The 23,813-nt window shown below is 38.5% G+C and overlaps 1 protein-coding gene and 1 long non-coding RNA gene across 2 annotated transcripts in view; both read left to right on the plus strand.

The window, feature by feature from the left end:
- arb2a (ARB2 cotranscriptional regulator A) overlaps nt 1-23,813 on the plus strand; it is a 269,788-nt gene that overhangs the window by 141,828 nt on the left and 104,147 nt on the right. The gene's annotated exons all lie outside the window — the stretch shown is intronic.
- Nucleotides 3,774-5,826, plus strand: LOC307265440. Its single transcript, XR_013845346.1, has 4 exons — nt 3,774-4,006; nt 4,439-4,596; nt 4,737-4,814; nt 5,238-5,826. It is a non-coding gene; the product is annotated as an uncharacterized lncRNA (long non-coding RNA).

Consider the following 23,813-nt stretch of genomic DNA (forward strand, 5'->3'; position numbering starts at 1 on the left):
TTGCAGAAATAGTTGCCTACATGCATGCATGCATGGCTGGCCATAATTGATCAAATATTCTATATTGTTTTTTTAAAAACATTTGCTTAAACTACAATACAATTTGTCAGTAAATTATTTTTATTTCATAACGCAGTAATTAACAGTGTTTTCCCTACGTTAAGGAGCGGTGCTGCGCCACTGTTAAAACAGCATTTAGTTAATGAATAGAGCGGGTGGGTGCCACCACGTAAACTGCTGAACAACAGGTGTTGGACTGAATACCTAGTAGGTCTATATGGCTGCCTATCATCCACGTTGCGCTCTGTTTCTCTGTGTGACAGCAGGGAGCGTATGTGAGAGAGACACACACATATCTGCAGACACACAGCCCGCTGCCAGTGACTTAACTCATGACACTCTTATCAAAAAGCTGTTTCATGAAGTACAAGTACAAATCAAGTGTGAATTGGTCCTGTTTTTCACTGTAGCGGGATGTCTTGGTAACTTCCTACTATCAGCGCTGTCATCCACTACTGCCAGCTCTTCTAGCAGTAGTGGACAGGTGGTGGGACACTGAAGCAGTGATGCAGACATCATGCTTTGTTTGTGTATTATCTATCTCCACTCCGTTCAATGCTTCTGCATTTGATTTAAACAGTTACGCAACATAGCGAGTAACGCAAAATAAAACAAAAAACATATGGAGTGGCGCATTAATAATGAAACTTTTATAATGCAGTCCGAATTTTGTCCATGGAGCAGCTTAGGTAAATAATAGCCTGGGGGCAAAACACCCTTTTTTCGGAAAAGAGACATGGATTGTTGTATAAGGTTGTTCTCTAGAAATAATATATAGGACCTTCAAGGATCACAATCTGGGTAAATGGTAAACGGACTTGACTTACATAGCGCCTTCTAGCCGATTTTCTCAACCCCAAAGCGCTTTACATATCTTACCACATTCATACACCGAGTGGTGGACAACCTGGTGAACTACCTACTGGAAAGCTTCAGGGGCAACATTTGTATCTTATAGATTCCATCATGAAACGTTGCCAGTTGATTACTGACAGAACAATTATATGTTGTAGTTTTTTCAGAAAGGTTTGCATAAATATGCACATTTGCAATATCTAACTAATTATGTGTATATTTGCATCTACATTTGCATTACCTGGTTGTCCACCCAGGTTGTGATCCTTGAATGTCCTAGATATACTTTCTGGTGAAAACTTTTACAACATTCCATGTCTACAAACCTACTTTGCCCCTGGGTATAATGCAAATTAGGGGTGCAAACTATTCACTTACGATACGTGTGTTTTGTATATCAATGTGTAAATGTTGGTGATTATACAGACGGGACTGAATACAAGTAAAATTATCCAGTCAATGATGTACTATGTTGTCAATACCAGCACACATTCTCCTTTACTCACCAATTAAGCACAAATTCTTTTCCTTGTTCTTTTCTAAAAGGAAATAAAAAAATATATGTTAGACATGTCTTAACTCATCATTCTGTGAGTATGTGTGTACAGCTAGCAACATGACACACACACACACTATAACTATCTGCTAGCCAAAGTTATTTTAAAAATACCCTGTATATAGGCCTGTAAACAAACCAATTACTGAAATTATTGTATTGGTATCCAAAACAGTGTTGTGCAACTCCAGACAGGCATCCTGGGTTATTTTACAGACAGACAGACAGACAGACACAGACACACACACACACAGAAAGACACACACACATACACACTTAAACTATATTTCAATGTTCAGGTTAGTTTTAACTTGTAAAGGACTGTGCCCATAGAGGAGCTTAGGTTATAATGCATATTAGGGGTGCAAACTATTCACTATTCAGAAGTTTATTTTAGATAAATGTTTTTGGTGATTATACAGAAGGGACTAAATAAAAGTAAAATTATCCACAGTCAAATGTAGGCTACTCTGTTGTCAATACCAGCTCATATTCTACCTTACTCACCAAAACAGCATGCCACACACTACAACTATCGATTCTGCTAACAGCTAGTTCTCTCATACGCACACACACACACAATACCCTTTGCATTAAAACCCATTAATACAACTCTGTCTGATAGAAGTTATATAAAAAATGCCCTGTGGAGGCCTACTGTAAGCCAACATGCGCAGAACGGCCGCCATCTTGGAAACGCCGCAGTCGCCTAGGCAACGCACGTCAGCGTCCTCACCCCCGCCCCCTCCTAAAGTCCGTGGGTCAGCGGCCCCGTGACTGAATTTAATTCCAACACGTAATCAGTATCATGATTAATTTTTCTATCTTCATAACAAACTAAATTTCATGAAAATCGGTTCAGAATTGAGCGAGTTACAGTCTGTTTTTAGTGCAGTCTGTGGCTCTCCAAAACCCTTTGGGCTAAGCGGGCTGTCAAAGATGGCGGCCATTTTGCGCACGCGCACCTCATTGTATTAGCATTAAAACTCATTAGTCATGCTAACGTATACCAAAAACAGCAAATAACATTTCCATTAGGGAGATATGAGGATTAACTGGTATTTATGTTACTCTAAACATACTGCCAGGTTTCGTTTTTGAATTTCCAGCTTAACCTTGGTGTTTTAGTGTCAGAGAGTGACTTTGTTCATTTACAAAGCTAAAGTTGACATTAGCGGTTATATGTCCGTCGAGTGCTAACAATGATATCAGGGGCTGTGAAGCTGTTGGCATAAAAACAACACCAGTTATGCCGCTGATAGGCTGTATTTCCTGCAATGTGTAAACCCCATATCAGTTATCAAGTCAATAACTGATAAAATATTATTTTAAACCACTGAGCCTTCGTGTTTTGTGGTGAAAGAGTTGGACGTAATTCGACTCACCTCAGACCGAGAGCGGAACTGTCGCTTGTCAGCAGCTGGCAGCTGCAGTACACATATAGTTGAGAACGCGTTCAGGGACAGTTGGAATTCCAACAACACTATTATTTATTACGTCGTCTCCTTCCACTTGTGAAATCCCTGGCAAGGATCTATCCCTGTAAAATATTTTTGCAAAGATTTAAATTAGATATAGATTTGAACTACCTACTTGAACTACCGCTAGCTAGGCGACATTACTTTCTATGGATAGAAGGCAGTATGTTAGATCTCTTCTATTTTTGATAAGATCTTTTAGATGAGACTTTGTCGAAACACACAGTGGATTACAGAGGAGAAGGAGTGGATTTAATGGACAATTTACTGGGGAACTTTTTTATTGAGAAAAGGACCACAACAGCTGGACATTATGAAGCTGGGTCGAACAACACCGCAGCTAGCCGCTCTGACCCAGCTTGATAAAGGATCTGTGCAACACTTCCAATCAGTCAGCAACTTATGAAAGGTAGACCTATAGTTGGCACATTGCTAATCGTATTGCTGGATATGTCTGCTAGCCTACTTGCAACCGATCGCTGCCGTGTGTGGTGCTACGCTGCGTTTTCAAACCGGTGTTTACTAGGAGCGGTGACCACAGGACGAGCTGCCAGTGCCGTTCTGCTATTCATTCTCCATGGTATGACTCGCTAGTAGTGCGCTGCTCTAAAAATTGTAACTAAATTGACAGAAGATCTGACAGGTAGGCCTAGTTTTCATCCTGGCGCAGGGTCTGTGATTAAGCTGGGATCTGTGTGTGTGTGTGTGTGTGTGTGTGTGTGTGTGTGTGTGTGTGTGTGTGTGTGTGTGTGTGTATTCGACATCCGGGGCCTATAGGTTGTTTTCAGATGACGTCACACCATTCGAATTTTTCACGTGGAGGGCAGGAAGTCCTGAGCCAATGCAATGGAGCGGCGACAATGCCTATGTTTTGCTCGGTGTACGGTTGTTCAAACCGTTCAAACAGAGAGAAAACCAAAGTTGTGAACCATAAAGGGGGTAATACAAGACATCTAACGAAGAAGCGCTGCCAGGCATGGATTAAAAACTTTCACCTGAAGTCCCGTGGAGAGGAGTCTGTCAATTGCTCGTGTTTGCAGTGATCGCTTTGTGAAAGGTAAGTTACATAGCTTGCAAACCTTAGCTTTAACCGTATGGTGATATCACCATATGGATATCACAGGGAATAAAGCCATCTAGCTAGATCTGTTATATAAGATGTTAGTTAAAAGCTACATGCTACAGAGTACCTGCAGCAGATAATGTCTTCGATTTACCATAAACTAGCTAACGTTAGCTTGAAGCTTCATGTGTTATCGTCATCACCCACCCTGTTCTGTATGGTTTGTCTTCTTTTTATGCCGGAGATAGCTACAGGAGTTGTTTATAAAGTAAAGGTATCGATTACACGTAATACAATACCTTTAGTACAAGCACGCTAGGCTAATGTTGCTGGTCAGCTAACCCTCTGCGATTTATTTGGGTGTTTTATCTGTAAGTCTCACTGTATGGATTTACAAGCTACTATTTTGATATGTGTTTCATTCAGGCTGCCCGAGTGCTGTCAATGATGTAGAGTCCTACAGTCAAGCTATGACAAAGGTAAACAAGTGACTGAGGCACCTCTTAAAAGAGAGGAAAGAAGGCAGTCCAGTGAAGCTGAAGCTACCTGCACCAACATAGATGAGCTACCAGAGCGCTTGAAAGGTAAATACAATTTTAGTGCCTATGTTGATATTGCTACAATAATTATGTTGACACTTCAAATTGTTTACTTCATTAGTGGTATTACACTTGTTTAAATTATTTCTCTCAACCTTATCCCCTTTGCCAAATATACTATGTAGATGCAGCTGCCTGCACCAACACAGCTGCATTGCTGGACCTTGGTGTGACAGGGAACCCAGAACCTGAACACTTGAAAGGTAAATAAAATGTAAATGCCCATGTTGGCAATTCTAGATTAGGCATTTTAACGCATATTTACTTCAGTGGTACCTATTTTGTTTAGAACTAACCTGTTATTTATTCTATTTGGTGTTCTAAATTATCTCCAAGGTACTAAATTATGTGCTGTTTATAGATGAAACAAATGTGTTTTGTTCAGACATGATTTTGACCAACTTCTGGATACAGTGGAAGTAGAACTGCAAACTCTAAAACTATATATATACTCAGTGGTGTGGTTGATAACTTGTCTTTATATGTTGTATGTGTATACGTATATATCTATTTTTTTTACATTGCATTCTTACATCATATAAATATGAAATGTAAATGTTAAACTGACAGAAGTAAAGTAAACTATCTCTTTTAACCTTATCCCCTTTGCCAAATATTCTATGTAGATGCAGAATGCAGACAGACCTGAGCATGGACGATCTTGACAAGATGGAAGATGCTATGAACCAAGCATCAGCAGAGCTGAGCGACCTCAGAATTAAAGCACTGGACACAGTTTACCCAAGAGGCTTTTCAGAACAACCAAGACCAGACTAAGTTTTACACAGGACTGCCACATTTCTTAGTTTTGATGCAAGTGTTTCAACTATGTGAGCCATACATCACCTGTAGCCCTAAGAACATTTGCTAATGTGCGTATTCATGTAGAAAGGGTCATAGGATAAGTGCAAAGAAAATATCAAATTCTGCAGAGCAGGGCAATGCCCATTGCAAACATGTCAGTAAAAGGAGGTGATCAACTAAAGTAGATTGATAAGATTGGTATAATTTGCTGTGCATTATCAAATCTTTATGACTGTTGTCCCACTGGAGTAAATATCTCCTAGGGCTGTCTTCCCCCTCATCCCTCAAAAGGGACAACCAGTTGACAACCACTAAACCATATCTAGTAAATCCTGTCAGCCAGCCGCACACGTGCTTATCTGTTTTTCTATTGTATTCTTAAGTGTAAAACAGCCATAAATATCTAATGTAATAAACCTTTTTATATATACTTGTCCATTCATCTGTTAATTCTATTGTGTAAAGAAGCCATACATATCTCTGATGTAATACCTTTGCATATAAACTTTCCCCCCCATAGATACAGTAATGGTGTGTGTTTGTGGAAGTGACAGAGGGAAACAAGCCATGAGTATAAGGAAATGCATAATTTAATTTTAAATAAACTCCCAGTAAACAGGATGCACAGGAGGGAAAAATGTGGTCAGTGAATATGAAGGCGGTGTAATGCAGGACAGACCACAGGTGTACTCTGCTCACGCACAATTCTCTCTACAAAGAGGTGGCAGTAGTCAACGTCGACGATGTGGAGCTGAGCCTGTACTTGATAGAAGTAGGCATGGCTCCTGTCCAGCGTCACAGTTCCCCCATCGTTGACGAGACAGAAGCCCTGGTTCCCAGCACACAGGCGTAGATTGGCCTCCTCGTCTTTGCTGTTTGGGCCCTAAAAGTTCACAATGAAAAAAAGTCACATTCTAGTGTAAATAAGCGTTTGCAGTTCAACATTTCTGAGGGGAGGATCCCCAGGATCAGATGTCAAAATCCCTATACCTACCTACCTACTCTACTGTAGCACAATACTGAACAAATAACTAACCTTTTCTCTATTTATGATTTATTTATAAGATTTTCAATACGATATTCAAAACAGACTGTATAATTACGTACACGTGCGGAGAAGAAATTACAAAGTAATAATATAAAATATTATTGTGAGGATGATATTTGTAGACATACTATAAAACCACAACAAAGAACTTACCTTTATCTCACAGATCTCAGTTCCATGACGGGTGCATGTGACACATCCATCTGGTGACGCTCCCATGTACGGCCAGTCAGGATTCAGGGTTAGGGTTACAGGAGAAGCTCTGGTGGTGCAGACTTTGCAGTCCATACTGCTTTCTGGCAGTTGCCTCATATTTGCATCCATACCTGTAATGAATAAAAATAGGAATAGAAAAAGAAAATTGTACAATAATAATTAGTAACTGATATACAAAATGGCAATCTTAAACATACCTCAAAGCCAGCCTTATCCAGTGTATGAGGCATACTGCGCAAATTGTAGATTTTCACACCTGTGTTGTCCTTACCTAAACCTCTTCTTTGCCTAAGTAATACCCTGACAGTGCCATAAACGTTGATTGGATTAGCTAGTAATTGATATAACATGCATATTATACCAATAATTATTTTGTTTGAGCTAAAGTGTTGTGCTAAACATGCCTTGGGTTGTGATATTTATGTTATTACTTACCCAGCCATACAGTTACAGTGTGCTGTAACAACCTCTCCATCTGCTCTAGCTACAACCCAAGTTTTCAATGGGGTTTCTCCGCACCTCTGTCTCTAGTCAGGGCATGAATGGTAATGCTAGCAAGCCTAGTAGTATCTACTGACGTGAGTCCATGTTGTTAGCTAGCTAAACGGTGGATTAGCCTAATGTTATTTAAAAAAACAAAATAAAGAAACCACATTTACTCACCCGGACAGAAATAAGTCGACATTTATTTAATGCCTCTTGGTGCCGAGGTCATGGACCCATCCACATACGAAGTAGTTGAAAGCCTCCAGACTCGTCTATGCTTTCATTTGCCGTGTAGTAGGAGGGCTGAAGGACGAGGCAGTTTGTGACGTCCATGGGCTCAACGGCGGACAAATAAGATAAATCACGAGAAAAATTCCCCCTTTTCAATTGATATGGATCATAACCAATATGTGCTGCGATTTTGTCACGATACTTGCTGCGGGCAGGTTTGTCAAAGTGTTTAACATACTCCGTGTCCTCCATCTCCAATTGTTATGAGCGTAGAATTTTTACTTCCTGCCCTCCACTTGAAATTCGCGCGTCATCCTGCGTCATCATTATGACGTATCTGAAAACAACCTATTGCATAAAAGTGGAATAAAGACATCCAGGATGATTGATAAAGCCAGCCTTGACAAAATCTAGCCTGGGCACTTTGGATTAGTCAATTGCATAAACGCCAATCCAGGATGTAGGCCTAAAGGGGCTGCTTTGTCAAGCCAGGCGTAAGTAATTCTGTTAAGTGCCAGCCCACAGCTTTCAGAAGTAGACCCAAAGATCGAACACAGATTAGCCTCGTTTGAGATGTCGCCGTCTTGCTAAAACCTGCGCAATTATGACGCTCGGCTTGCTGAGCGCACAGCATTTTTGTTGTGCGCTCAGCAAGACGCGCGTCATAGTTGCGCAAATCTGAGCAAGACGGCTCCAAGTCGAACGAGGCTATTTACTGATGGAAAAATGGAAAAGACGGCCCATTTTCTCACAATGCCTTGCTAGTTTAAACCGTAAGTCAGGGGGCAGTTTATTTCATACAGGAGATGTATTCTCTGCCAACTGTCCTTGATGTCCCTGCATTGTTTTATGATAAAATACTTGACAGTGAGCAGTCTGCAGGTGCGTCTAAAAAAATTAATATCATGGAAAGTCCATTCAAAAAGTGAAACTTTCATAGATTCATTACAAGAAGTGAAATATGTCAGGCCTTTTTTTGGATGATTGATTGATCATGGAATAAAAAATCCAGTATCTCAAAATATTAGAATGTTACATACAACCAATCAGAAAAAGGATTTATAATACAGAAATGTCGACCTTCTGTTTATTCTAGATTAATTTCACTTCATGTGTAATGAATTTCTAGAATATATTTAAGTTTCACTTTTTGAATTCAATTACAGAAAAAAGGAATTTTTCATTGATATTGAATTTTGTTTCAGATGCACCTCAGTATTTTATTTTAAACCTTATTATATTATTAGCTAAATGGCATATTCATAAATGTAAATTTTGAAAATACAGACCAAAACTATTATTGCAGCCTTGCAGCAGCTGTCAAGGCTGCATTAATTATCATACATGCCACTCACTCTTATTCAATGTTTAACCTTATGTGAGAAGCCTACATCTAGAGAAGTATAAACAATGCAGGCTTCAGCAATGATCATAAAAATACCAAGATAATACACGAGGCATTTATGACTATCTTTCTGGTCCTGTTCCTGTATGGACTTCCAGTTACAAGTTACATGGGAAAAGAATGTTAATCGAGGGTGTTTTTTGATTATCTGTATTTATTCATTTGGTGTGATCTGCTGCAGCTGGCCATTGCAATACACGAGTCTAATTTGAACTGGCAGAGGGGGGTCATCTGTAGGAAAGGCCTCTCTCCAAGGCCCTGCGGGAACCACCAGCTCCCTCCCCTCCTGGTCGATGACCTCTACATCGCCCGATGGTAGTTTGGCGAAGCCATGCAGGTGGAAACCATCCACACCTGGACGTACCTGTGGAAAATAGAATGTAAATTACTAGTCTAATAGATTACCTGTAAAATACCAACCCTAATCAATAAATGGTCACAACTCACCTGAACGATTGAAAAATTAGTTGTGTTGAGGGTGAAGCCATACGCCGATGGCTTCACCCTCAAATGGGTCAGCCGAACGAGGAACCCAACCTTCATTTGGGTTAAATTGGCCTCCCTCCAGAGCGCCACCCTCATCACAGTCTGGTTCTACAAATACATAATACATTTTATGAATAGTGCTTACCTAAATATAATTGATTTACACACAGACTGGGCAATAGTGTATGTATAAAAGACCTTAACTACTGCAAAAATATGCATATTAAGTGTGTGATAGTCGTCATCAAACATCTATTTCACAAAGTGACAACTGAGGTTTAGATTGACAACAATACAATACAATTGTAATGATTCCTTACTTGTCTCAGGGTCACCTCCCTCATTGGGGTTATGCTCTTCTCGTCAAACATAAACATCTCCACAGGTTTCATCTGAATGTGACAGGATCAGAATTATTTTAGCAAATGTTAGAATACCTCATAATCTATATCTCTGGTACAATGGGTATTAAGTTATATGTGTTGGGTCCTTTAAACATGAAAGTTATAGCTCTTCTTGGTATATAATTTGCATACTAAACTTTACTTCTCACTTGCTTCATTCCTATATGGACTTACATTATAAAAAGCAAGGAAATGACCTACATCAATGTAATGAGAAAAATATTTGAAGCACTCTATTTTTATGTTTGACAGTTGTGTTTTGCAATCATAAGATGGTATGGAAAGTAGGCTACTGAACCAATTGTATAAGTCAGGTTTAAATAATGTTAAAACAACTTTGGTAAGAGAAATAAATCTCTAAAAACTTACGGAATCAATCCAGCCCTCAACCGTTATTAAGGACTCCCCGGCGGTGACCGCCTCGAGTGCCACGACTGTGGATGGAGGGTCAACGAGGTCAAGCGCCTCCCTCTCCAGTTCCTCGCTGACAGCCACAGGTGCACATCTGTATAGGTGAGACTCGAAAAAATTAGAATATCATGCAAAAGTTCATTTATTTCAGTAACTCAACTTAAAATTGGAAACTAATATATTATATAGACTCATTACATGCAAAGTGAGATATTTCAAGCCTGTATTTGTTCTAATTTTGATGATTATGGTTTAAAGTTTATGAATGACCCCAGATTCAAAATCTCAGAAAATTTTAATACTACATGAAATCAATAAAAAAAGGGATTTTAAATATGTCAGCCCTCTATAAAGTATAATCATGCATATGTTCTCAGTACTTGGTTTGGGCCCCTTTAGCATGAATTCCTGCCTCAATACGGCTGTGGTGACTTTGGAGTTGATAACACAGTGGACCAATAGCAGCAGATGACATGGCACCCCAAGTCATAACTGACTGTTGAAACATGGTAGTGGTCTTAAAGCAACTTGGATTTTGTACCTCTGGATTTTGTGACCTTGATTTCCAAATGAAAAGCAACATTTCATTAGGATCAGTGATGATTTGAGGCCTCATGTCATCTGCTGCTGTTGGTCCACTGTGTTATCAAGTCCAAAGTCACCCCAGCTGCCTATCTGGAGATTTTAGAGCACTTCATGCTTCTGTCTGCTGACAAGCTTTATGGAGATGACCATTTCCTTTACCAGCAATACCTTGGCACCTGCCCACAGTACCATAAACCACTGGTAACTGGTTGACTGACCATGGTATTACTGTACATGAATGGCCAGACAACTATCCTGACCTGGACCAGACCAAGTATATAGTAGACGAATGAAAATACTTATCAAAAGTGCAACATTTCTGTCTTATAACTTATTGTTTTTGTTTGGCATTTTGGAATATTCTAATATTTTGAGATGCTGTTAGCCGGAATCCTGGAAAGTAAAACAAAAAAATGCCAGAAATATATCACTGTATGTCTAAGAAAATCTAGAATATATTCACTTTTTGAATGAAATTAGATTTAAAAAAAGACCTTTTCGATGATATTCTAATAATATGAGTTTCACCTGAATATCTTTGTTTGCCCGTTTGTCAGGATGGTCTTTCCAAAGGCGCTCCTCTTAATATTTTTAAATACGTAGCTCTGCCCCTGCTTGATGGCTTTCGCCCGCTCCTCGTAGAGGCAAACGACAAAGGCCTCGTTGCCGTCTGATGCTCCTGCCACCACATTGTTTTTTATTTCTATTCCCTTTATGACATCCTCTTTGACGGCCCACTTCAGAACCTTTGGCCTCTCCATGCAGGCAAATATGCTCAAGTTCAACATCTCCGGTGCGTGCCGTTGAGCCATTCTGAAAATACAGACCAAAACTATTGTTAACAGATGCGAGTATGTATAAAGTAGCAAATGAAACACACATTTTCAGACATTAAGCCAGATAATAGATTTTTCTACCTAAGGAGTGCCACCATTGTTTAAATTTTGCTCATACAAATTGCTTATTAGATTGATTAATTGCTTGACACTTGTATTGGGAACATCTAAGAGAACAGAAATTGTCTTAGAGAAAATATTTTTTTTTAAACGTATCCAAATATATAATTTTCTACAAATAAAATGTATGACTTATATGTTCATATCAAATATATACAATAATTTCTTGCACATTGCTCAAAAGAAATTAAAAAAATTCATGAATATATATATATATAAAAATGATCTCACTATTGATATATGTAAGTATCAAAACTATAATTTAATTCAGAAATCCCCCCCGCCCCCCAGAAAAAACAAGAAATACAAAAAAGTATAAATAACAACCAATAATAATTATTATCATTATCCTTGCTTATTTTATTGTAATTGTATTTTATGTTGTTGCTGCTCTTCTATATACCTTGTAAATTGTATGTTCTATATTGTTGCTGTATTTTTTGTATTTACTTGTATATTGTATATTATATATGGATTTATTTATTATATAACAAAGTAAGAGTGTTATTGTATGACTGAGAAAATGGTTCTTGTTGTGCATAGGACAATGAAGACTTTGAATCTTTAATAATAATTCAGAAGGTTTATGATAGGATGCATAGGCTACTCCTGTAAAATAGGGGGCGCTATGCAAATGCGATAGTGTGCACTGTGAGAACAGTAAAGAAGTAGAAGTTCCACATCCGGTAATTCACTCTCCACCAGTCCAGCTTATGTGCAGCGTGCAGGTGCGAAAGGTGTGCAGCTGAGTAGCCTTCACGAGTCAAATGTCTTGCAGTTTTTCCACAAATGCGGACATGCAGGTAAGAAATTCAAACGACTAAACTGCCTTGTGTTAATAATCATTGGTCACTAAACTTGGCAAGACCCCATTACGATGATAAGCAGCGGTTACATTTGAACATAGCACACCAAATGAAGTTTGGTTAGCTTAACTCGCCATGCTAACTCGACACGCGCACTAGGCGTGATGCTATTATCACAAGCATCGGTTAATGACGTTGACCTACTCCGTACTCTATTCGTTCAGGGAATACAGCGTTTCATAGTTTATAAAAAAGTAAAATAAGTGGAGGCCTTAATTTATTTATTTACGAACATTAAAACATTTATTTAAACACATTATATTTAGACATTAGTGTAGAAGGCTTTTGACTACGCGAATATTCATTACATGTATTATAGTATAAACGTTTTTATTAAGGCATTTGAGAGTTTAGTTTATGCCAAGTAACTGCCCTCTAACAATGTAATGAAGCTAACTAAGGCTGGTTAAACTATGTAAATGTAAGGAAAGCTAACAGGTTTAATACGTCAGTGCTGTCTTTGGTCCTAACAACGACGACACAAGTAATTGTATTTATTCGTTACTCTATTGAAATTCTGAGGGTTTTAATAAAAAAGGTTGCTCTATGCCAAGTTACTGCCATTTTATAAAATAATAAAGCTGACGCCGTGGTGTTTTACGCTGCTGTTAGTGGGCAATAAAACTAAGTAAAGTAGCTCCAATTAATTAAAACATGTCATTATTAATACAACACTTAATATGTTTATATTTTATAATTAAGAGGCGAAGTCTTATCGAGCAGCTGTTATATGACAATGCTACGAAGCTAACACTGGTGAACACAGCTTGTATTTGTTGGCGGATATTGCTCCGCTCCTTTGGACCAATACTGACAATACCTTTAGCGTAAATGTCTTTCTTTTTTCTTTATTATTTTGGTGAAACACTTCACAGGTTTTTAAATCATGTAATTACAATGAATGACTTTGTATAAAGACATTTTGTAACCTACCTTCACAGTTGTTTTTTGCCGTCGTTTAATGATGTGAAATGATGTTGTTTTTAATTTCCTCGTGCACATGAAGTTTTTAAACTCCTCGCGCAAACTCCTCGTGAATGTCTCGTGGGCATCCAGATCAATGATTGGTTTCCATATCCACACTGGTGCTAGGCAGATTGTCTGTATATATAATATATATATTTTTATATATAAAAAAAAGTTAGTGACAGATTGTGTTATATATAACACAATCTGTCACTAACTGTTTTTTTCTCCAAAAATACAACAACAAACAGTGAATGAAAACCTCTCAATAATTAAATAGTAATATAACATTCTTGAAAGTGAGTATCAAAGGGGAAATATGATTTATTTTGCATTACAACTTAACAAAATGACATAACCAATATCTTTTTGAGTCGTGAACTAAAGACATCACAAATGTTTCTATCAATGTTCCAAATCATGTAGATTATACATTTCAAAAAAAGGTAATGCATAATGTCGGCTAGCAGACTGAAATGACATCGATCACATATTGCTTTCAGTTTATCTATATCTTTGCTGATCAGCGATCTCCAAGGACACCATGTCATTAATTGGCTGCCTGGTCATCTTGTTTGGGCTTCTTGAACATATTAAATTGAACTGTATTCTTATTTTTGTTTCATCTGATAAACAAAAACCTCTGAATTTTTTTTGACAGTCAACTGACAGCAGCTGTTTTCATCCAGAAAGCAGCAACGTTGTGACCTAGAGAGTTGTGTTGCTCTAATGTGTCAGACTGTATGTACAATATGCTCATTATACTCTTTTCCCCAGGAGAGAAAACCTTGGTCCACACCCATACAGGGTGTTGTTTCTGTTTATCGCACAGAACTGCAAGGGAAATCCACAGACTCAAGCCTCGTCTCCCGTACCTTACAAGAAGACCCAGAACACAACGCAGACGAGATAAGACGGGTTACATATGCCCATGATGATCTTTAAGGTACAATATCCAGATGATTTGCTGTTAATATCTGTTGTAATACATATCTAAAGTTGGCCAATAAAAAAATTGTATAAGTAATACTACTTTTTTTTCTGTTTCACATATTCTTCTTAGTTAATTGTATTATTTTATACATTTAGGACAGATAAGGACAGATAATGTTCAACCTATAAATAATAACTGCCTAACTAACTCAGGAACTGATGGATTCTTTTAAATGCTTTTCCTCAGTGAGCTGTGATCATCGCTGTGATGGATATTTACGTGTGGATGTAAATCTGTTCAGATGTTTGGCCCCAGACTGAGCCTTACCCGGCTTCTCCACGCCCTTGTGCCGTGCCAGGCTTTCTGGTCACTCCCCTGGCTTCACTCGGCTATTCCTGACTTCTTTCCAGGCAAGCTGTAGCTCAACTCAATACCCCTGGAAGGAGCCACCTCAGGCTCGTGAGGGTGTGGCAGCAGCTGGACTTCCATTGTTTCAAACCAAGTTACTTAAGAGAATAATGTTTTTATTGAAGTTGCTTGTAGTGAAAGTATAGTAAAAAAAAAAGGTCAATTCAAAAACAAATGTTAACATAAATGCATATAACATTTAATTGAACACTTATATATATGTTTTGGTTTTTCATTATCATTTGAATACATCATATGTGGATAAAGTGGAGGCTGTTAATTGGTTTTATTCTTCTTTTTGAATTGGGATTATTTGTTGGAGTTTACAGTAAAGAAGCCCGGGGCGGTAGTGTCGGGGAACACTGTCTTCCGCAGTTCTTGGTGGGAAGACCATCTCCTTCCCTTCTCTTGTCAATTACCTCCACATCCCCGACTGGAGTGGTGCAAACCCTCCAGATGTGCTATGTTAGCACCTGGAAGGATCTGTGGAAAATAGAATGTAAATTACTAGTCTAATAGATTCCCAGTAAAATACCAATCCTAAACAAAACATGAGCTGAAGGTTGGGTTCCTTGTCAGGGTAACCCATTTGAGGGTGAAGCCATCGGCATATGGCATCACCCTCAACACAAAATATATAATTGATTTACACACAGACTGGGCAATAGTGTATGTATAAAAGACCTTAACTACTGCAAAAATATGCATATTAAGTGTGTGATAGTCGTCATCAAACATCTATAATTTAACAAAGTGACAACTGAGGTTTAGATTGACAACAATACAATACAAATAAAAATACCAAGATAATACACACGAGGCATTTATGACTTATCTTTCTGGTCCTGTTCCTGTATGGACTTCCAGTTACAAGTTACATGGGAAAAGAATGTTAATCGAGGGTGTTTTTTTGATTATGTGTTTTTATTCATTTATATTCGGTGTAATCTGCTGCAGCTGCGAAGCCATGGAGGTGGAAACCATCCACACCTGGATGTACCTTTGGAAAATAGAATGTAAATTACTAGTCTAATAGATTACCTGTAAAATACCAACCCTAATCAATAAATGGTCACAACTCACCTGAACGATTGAGAAATTAGTTGTGTTGAGGGTGAAGCCATACGCCGATGGCTTCACCCTCAAATGGGTCACCCTAACGAGGAACCCAACCTTCAGCTCTGTTAAATTGTCCTCCCTCCAGAGCGCCACCCTCATCACAGTCTGGTTCTACAAATACATAATACATTTTATGAATAGTGCTTACCTAAATATAATTGATTTACACACAGACTGGGCAATAGTGTATGTATAAAAGACCTTAACTACTGCAAAAATATGCATATTAAGTGTGTGATAGTCGTCATCAAACATCTATAATTTAACAAAGTGACAACTGAGGTTTAGATTGACAACAATACAATACAATTGTAATGATTCCTTACTTGTCTCAGGGTCACCTCCCTCATTGGAGTTATGTTCTTCTCGTCAAACATGAACATTTCCACAGGTTTCATCTGAATGTGACAGGATCAGAATTATTTTAGCAAATGTTAGAATACCTCATAATCTATATCTCTGCTACAATGGGTATTAAGTTATATGTGTTGGGTCCTTTAAACATGAAAGTTATAGCTCTTCTTGGTGTATAATTTGCATACTAAACTTTACGTCTCACTTGCTTCATTCCTATATGGACTTACATTATAAAAAGCAAGGAAATGACCTACATCAATGTAATGAGAAAAATATTTGAAGCACTCTATTTTTATGTTTGACAGTTGTGTTTTGCAATCATAAGATGGTATGGAAAGTAGGCTACTGAACCAATTGTATAAGTCAGGTTTAAATAATGTTAAAACAACTTTGGTAAGAGAAAAAAATCTCTAAACATTTACGGAATCAATCCAGCCCTCAACTGTTATTAAGGACTCCCAGGTTTGTTATAATTTAACAAAGTGACAACTGAGGTTTAGATTGACTACAAAACAATTGTAATGATTCCTTACTTGTCTCAGGATCACCTCCCTCATACGAGTTATGTTGGTCTCCTCGAACATGAACATCCTAATCTATATCTCTGGTACAATGGGTATTAAGTTATTTGTGTTGGGTGCTTTCTCGGATATGCACTGTTATATTTTATTCTATTTTTTTTATTTTACTGCTCCTTGTATATTGTATATTTTCACTTCTTTTTACTCTCCCTTCTTCCCTTTTACGCTCAGCCTGACATTTTTGATAATGTAGCTCCCCCCTCATGGATTGCTTGTGCCTGGTCCTGGTAAAGGTTTAAGAGGAATGCCTCTTTGCCATCAGAGACCAAGTACCTGCAGTCAGGGGCTTCTCTCAGAGACTGCTGCACCAACATTATTTTTTTACGTCTATCCCTTCGAGCCATTTTATAAATATTTACTTGCATCTGTTAACAATATTTTTTATCTGTATTTTCAAAGTAGCAAATGAAACACAATTTTGCATACGTTAACCAGGTAATAGACAATTCTACCTCAGGACTGCCACCACTGTTAACATTTTTACATTTTGCTGCACACTCTTGGATTTGCATTGTTCAGTTTTATGTTGTTGCTGCTCTCCTTGTTAATTGTATATTCTATATTGTTGCTTGTTTTTCTGTGTGTACTTGTATATTGTATATTATATATTTATTAGTATTCATTCTGTCAAAGGAAGAATTGCATTGTATGACTGAAAACATGTTTCTTATTGTGCGTAGGACAATAAACACTTTTAATCGTGAATAATACTTCAGAAGGTTGATGATATGATGCATATGCTACTACTGTACAATAGGTCCATTAGACATACTTGTGTGTTCATGCCAAGTAACAAAAAGGCTAAAATTTAGCAGGGAAAGTGGGTTTGGAACCTCTGACCTTGGAGTTCAGGTCCTTCTGCAAGGAAAGACGTGGATAGTTGGCACAGACTGACAGCCAATGAAATTGCAGCACTCTCCCCTGCTGACTTTAGGGGCCTAATAAGTGTCCAGTTTCAAAACCCAGTTGAGACAAAAGATGACATTTAGGACTTCAGAATAAATATCTCGAATTCATAGTGTGGACAAAAAATACTAACCCAAAACTACAACTTGACATATAATTGCAGAATTACAGCAAGGCTATTAACCAATAATACTGTATACACACCTTTCATACTATGTGTAACATGTTTAAAATGCAGCTACTTTTTACAAACCAATGAGTTTAATGGTCGGTAAACATTATTTACTTGACAGACAAATGGATCAAATGTGTTGTTTATTAAAAAATCTTCACAGCACTGAGAGCTAGAGTTCAACAATCAAAGAGTCACACAAGAGTACTATTAATTAACCGCAGACGAGTAATGATTCATTACATTTAAAAAGACTATTTTCAAATATAAGATCTTGTGTGTGAAGATTTAGTTTGTCCCAATACATGATGTCAAATGCAGCATGCCGATAAAAAAAAAAAACATGTCCTACTACAACCGGTAGCAATTTTCAGTGTGCAAACTAGCAGCTTCATGGAGGTTCTGACCCACAATCCTCTACACAGCGGAAGTGACATGACATGGACTGAGCCTCCCAGTGAAAACCACCAGCAATTTGAGTGATATACAAGCAACAGAGTCAAGTCCAAGGCACGATATAATGACAATATGTAGAAGTGCTTCCCAATTTAGCATAATGCATGCGAACTATGCAGTCTTTATGGTCAGATGCAGTATGTAGAATTGGAAAAAAAGTGCATGGGATTTGCAATGCAGGGCATCTTCATGAGGTTGCACACAGGGATTTAGCCATCCAGAGAGCCAGGTATTCCAGCGTCTGCTGTTGTGTGCAGCACGGTCTGACATAGCCACAGGAAGGAAGTGGAGGAGGGGGACGGCTGGGATGCATGGCAGGGGTCCTAGTGGGACAAGAATCAAGACACAGCAAATGTTTAAGATTTTGTGCGTGACTTCATATCATGTCTTTGGCAACCAAATCAGAAACATGTTAATACTTACTTTGAGCTCTCTCTGCATTTGGTGACAGCGGAGGTTCAGTGGAAGAGACGTTCTGTGTAGAATTTTAAACATTTCATTATTTTGAACTGGAACATACAGAAAAAATATTTAATTACACTTTACACAGTTATACACAGTTTATTCTCTAGCTTACATGCTTATAAGGATGTTTTCTATGTGCTCTGACTTTGTGAAGTGCCCTCTGTTTAGAACCTACATCACACATTATATACTGCTCATTTGTGGACTAATTGTAAGAAAAAGAGTATGCAGATGCTCAAGGTAGCATACAATGATGCAGTGAGGTTGCTGTTTCGTGTCCCTAGGTGGCATAGTGCCAGTAGAATGTTTGTGTCCAATAGAGTGCCAACCATGTGTCTGTTCTTGGACAAGTCAGAACCACATATTTGAAGCCCTAGTCAGCCCTCTGAAAAGCTGCTGGATACACTTCTAGGTTAAGACGGCATTGGTGCAATAGCCTGTATATCCTATAGGCTAATAATATGCTATTTTTATGTATTTCTGTATCTCCTTTTTTATACTATTTATACTATATGATGTGTTATATAGACCTGTGTCTGCAATAAAGCTTTATCATTATAAAGGATAGTACATGAATATTTTTTAAATGTGAATACAGGTAAATATCACACACCTGGAGCTATGATGACTGTCTGTGTGGGCAGGGGAGCTTCTGTTTCCAGCAATAGATACACCAGCTCCTGAGGATGAGAGACAGGGGTCTTCACAGCTGGCAGAGAGTGTGCAGAGGGAGGGAAGAACAATAATAAGACGTCAATGAATGGTTAAGATTTAAACTGAATATGCTGTATCTTATTAGTCATTTAAATTTAGCAGCACTGATTGTCCTAGGGAAGAAAACACGTTTTTGCTATTTTCCTGCAAAGAAAATGATGTAGCTTATTAAAATGTTACAAGCATTATTATGTATGAATACAAAACGAAATGAGGATATTTTAAATCATAGCCCCAGCACTTTTACTGTCTGCATATTGTGATTTGCCTAGATCTTAATTACAGGTCTGCCTTTCTTTCTCCCCCATGACTTCAGTAACACCTACTGTAGGCCTATGTGTAGGCCTACATTGTCTTAACCTTTTGGGCACCTCAGACATCAAAGTATTATTGTAGGTTTTTTTAAACTTGTGTTGAGTTTGTCATCTTTAATTTGGAGTTAATTTACAGCCAAATATCTTTATGTATTTACCTCTAAACATTGCCTAACATAGCCTATTATAAAAACGTGTATGATGTTGTAAAATAAAGCATGCATGACAGGTAGGCTTGTCTTGTAGGCTACATAACATGAAACAGTATGAATGATATAGCCATTCAAAATGGAGAGAAAGTGAAGACCTGCGGTAAAGCTTTGTACACCGTCTGATGCCGTTATAAAACGGTGACTGGAAGTAGTTAACAAAACCTCAAATGTAAACAGGACGACAATACACAGAACAAATGAAGCATACTTCCATTCATCCACCGTTTAGTCTCTGCTATTTTACGTTACTGTGTAAATAAACACCCAGCGTTTTTTTTAACTTGTACCGGCATATTAAACATCTATTAACCTTAGTGAACGTCACGGACGTTAATCACAGTGTTAAGTCATATTTTCAGTGGCTAAATGTCACCATTTCGTTAGCTTAATCCATCTTTCATTAGGCTACTGCTCCACCGAGCAATTCGAGCAACTGTTATCTCGTTCACGTAGCTACGACTTAACCTCTGACATCACCGACAGAAAATATCACTTCACGTTCGTACATCATACATTGTTTAATACACCGAAACATTATAACTTACCGTTTATCAGTAAAGTCTCCACACACCTAAATCCACACGGTGGTGTAGTGCCCATAGATAGTAAATAAAAGGTAGTGACTGACAGTAAGAAGCCGGAAGTAGTGCTGCGCCTCCTCTAAAACGTTTTTCATTACAGTTTTGTTAAATTTTATAACAGGAGAACTCTATATTGCTATGTGACAGCTAATCAGGGCCAATTGGTAACAGCTGTGTTACCTCTCCACCTCTGTGGTATATGTAGGGGTGTGTGTGTGTGTGTGTGTGTGTGTGTGTGTGTGTGTGTGTGTGTGTGTGTGTGTGTGTGTGTGTGTGTGTGTGTGTCTGGTGTGTGTGTGTGTGTGTGTGTGTGTGTGTGTGTGTGTGTGTGTGTGTGTGTGTGTGTGTGTGTGTGTGTGTGTGTGTGTGTGTCTCTCCCTCTCCCTCTCTCTCTTTATGGAGTTGGACCTATATTGGCCTATGATGTCATCGTTGAGTCAAAGACAGCCAGTGCACTGTAATGGTCACCATGGTGACAGACAGCTAATCAGTGTCAAGTGTATACAGCTGTACTGGTAATCTACACACGTACAGCCACTTGTGTCCCCAAATCCCCTGTCACACAGACAGAGGTTTTAAATGAACGCTAAGCCCGAACTAATGGCTGTATCTCGCAAACCGTTTGTCTGACAGAAAAAATGATGGTACCGTGAGAATGAGAAGATTCCAATTAATATTCACTGTGACATTTGGGTCTGTATTGTAAACAATTTGGTTAGGCCAGCAAGTTGAAAATGGAGTTCATTTGACATCCGATCATGGAGTGTAGCTCCATCCACTCACTGTTTGATTTTGAGTTTGCGTGCCTTCAAACAAGGCTGTCTCATGAGAAAACTAAACATTTGTTGAAAAAACTGTTTAAGATTATGAAAGAGGGAAGTCAGCTGAATATTTATATGTTAGAATCATGTTTCTAGGATGACGTATGAATGAGCAGATAGGTTTGGCGTCATGTCCAAACTCTTCGAGTTTGGATCCTTCCCTATTCATTTGCATGGAGAGATTGTTTGTTTATTAAACCTTTAATATCTCTGAAGTTATACATTTTATGAAACAATTGTGAATTATGAAAGTATGCTCCTGTGCAAGACGAACAGGACAAACTTTGAATGGAGTTTCTACGATGAAGTATGAATGAGTAGGAACGATCATAATTCTGCATGAAATATTAAAATTCATAAAAGTTGAATTTATTTGAAATTTTGCAGTGTAGCAAAAAATTCTGAATCATACAGATTAATGTCCTGAAATAGCTGAACAATTGAAGGTGTATATGAAGTTTGTGGGAATAAGTATGAATGAGTGGCTGGGATCTGAATATTTTTCATAAAACGTTGAATAAATATGAAATTATGAATTTTTTTGAAAATGTTGAAATGGCCCATGAAAGCCCTTGAAGAGCTGAAAATATTGATATGTGGAAGTTGTATGAAGGTTGAAGTATGTTGAAGTTATTGAAGGCCAAAGAACGTACGGAATAATAATAATAATAATAATAATAATAATAAGAATAAATACGCAGAATATTAAAGCTGTGAATGCTTTCAGCATTCACACCAATAAGAACTAGAATTGCAATTCCTTGAAGAAATTGCGGTGTGAATGCTGACGCTAATGTTGAAGAAGCTGACGCTTCACTGCTGAATGTTGATGAAGAACGAAGGATGAATATATCTGAATCAACAGAATGGTTGAATAATAGAATGTTTGAAAAATGTGGAATATTTGGAAGTTTGAATGGACTTTCTAGCTGAATTGAGGAATGAATTATGACCTTGAAGTATGACCTCCAAAATTTAATCAGTTCATCTTTGAGTCAGAATCAACATTTGTGAAAAATTTGAAGAAAAACCGTGGAAGCGTTCATGAGAATGCAGTCACAAAAGGCAACGTCACAGTGACCTTGAAATTTGACCTTTGACCTCTAAACTCTTGTGATGTCATCTCTGAGTCATAATCAACATCTGTGCAAAATTTTAAGAAAATCCGGTGAAGTCTAAAATTTGGTGTTGGAATGGGGAATTGAACCCCCAACCCTGTGTTCAGCTCAATCAGAATACTACCATGTAATGTCCTGAAGGAGCTGAACATGTAGAATGTGGTATGAAGTTTATCGGATGAAAACTGACTGAGTAAAGGCAACTTGAATTTTGTGTGTGTGTGTGTGTGTGTGTGTGTGTGTGTGTGTGTGTGTGTGTGTGTGTGTGTGTGTGTGTGTGTGTGTGTGTGTGTGTGTGTGTGTGTGTGTGTGTCTGTGTGTGTGTGTGTCTGTGTGTGTGTGTGTGTGTGTGTGTCTGTGTGTGTGTGTGTGTGTGTGTGTGTGTCTATGTGTGTGTCTGTGTGTGTGTGTGTGTGTGTGTGTGTGTGTGTGTGTCTCTGTGTGTGTTTGTGTGTGTCTCTGTGTGTGTTTGTGTGTGTCTCTGTGTGTGTGTCTGTGTGTGTGTGTGTGTCTGTGTGTGTGTGGGTGTCTGTGTGTGTGTGTGTGTGTGTCTCTGTGTGTGTGTGTGTGTCTCTGTGTGTGTTTGTGTGTGTCTCTGTGTGTGTGTGTGTGTGTGTGTGTGTGTGTGTGTGTGTGTGTGTGTGTGTGTGTCTCTGTGTGTGTGTGTGTGTGTCTCTGTGTGTGTGTGTGTGTGTGTGTGTGTGTGTGTGTGTGTGTGTGTGTGTGTGTGTGTGTGTGTGTGTGTGTGTGTGTGTGTGGGTGTGGGTGTGGGTGTCTATGTGTGTGTGTGTGTGTGTGTCTCTGTGTGTGTTTGTGTGTGTCTCTGTGTGTGTGTCTGTGTGTGTGTGTGTCTGTGTGTGTGTGGGTGTCTGTGTGTGTGTGTGTGTGTGTGTGTCTCTGTGTGTGTGTGTGTGTGTCTCTGTGTGTGTTTGTGTGTGTCTCTGTGTGTGTGTGTGTGTGTGTGTGTGTGTGTGTGTGTGTGTGTGTGTGTGTGTGTGTGTGTGTGTGTGGGTGTGGGTGTCTATGTGTGTGTGTGTGTCTCTGTGTGTGTGTGTGTGTGTGTGTGTGTGTCTCTGTGTGTGTGTGTCTGTGTGTGTGTGTTTGTGTGTGTCTCTCTCTCTGTGCTCTCTATGGAGTTTGACCTACATTAGCCAATGATGTCATCGTTGAGTCATAGACA

The sequence above is a fragment of the Ammodytes marinus genome (genome assembly GCF_949987685.1).
Source record: "Ammodytes marinus genome assembly, chromosome: 2".
Taxonomy (NCBI): Eukaryota; Metazoa; Chordata; class Actinopteri; order Uranoscopiformes; family Ammodytidae; genus Ammodytes; species Ammodytes marinus.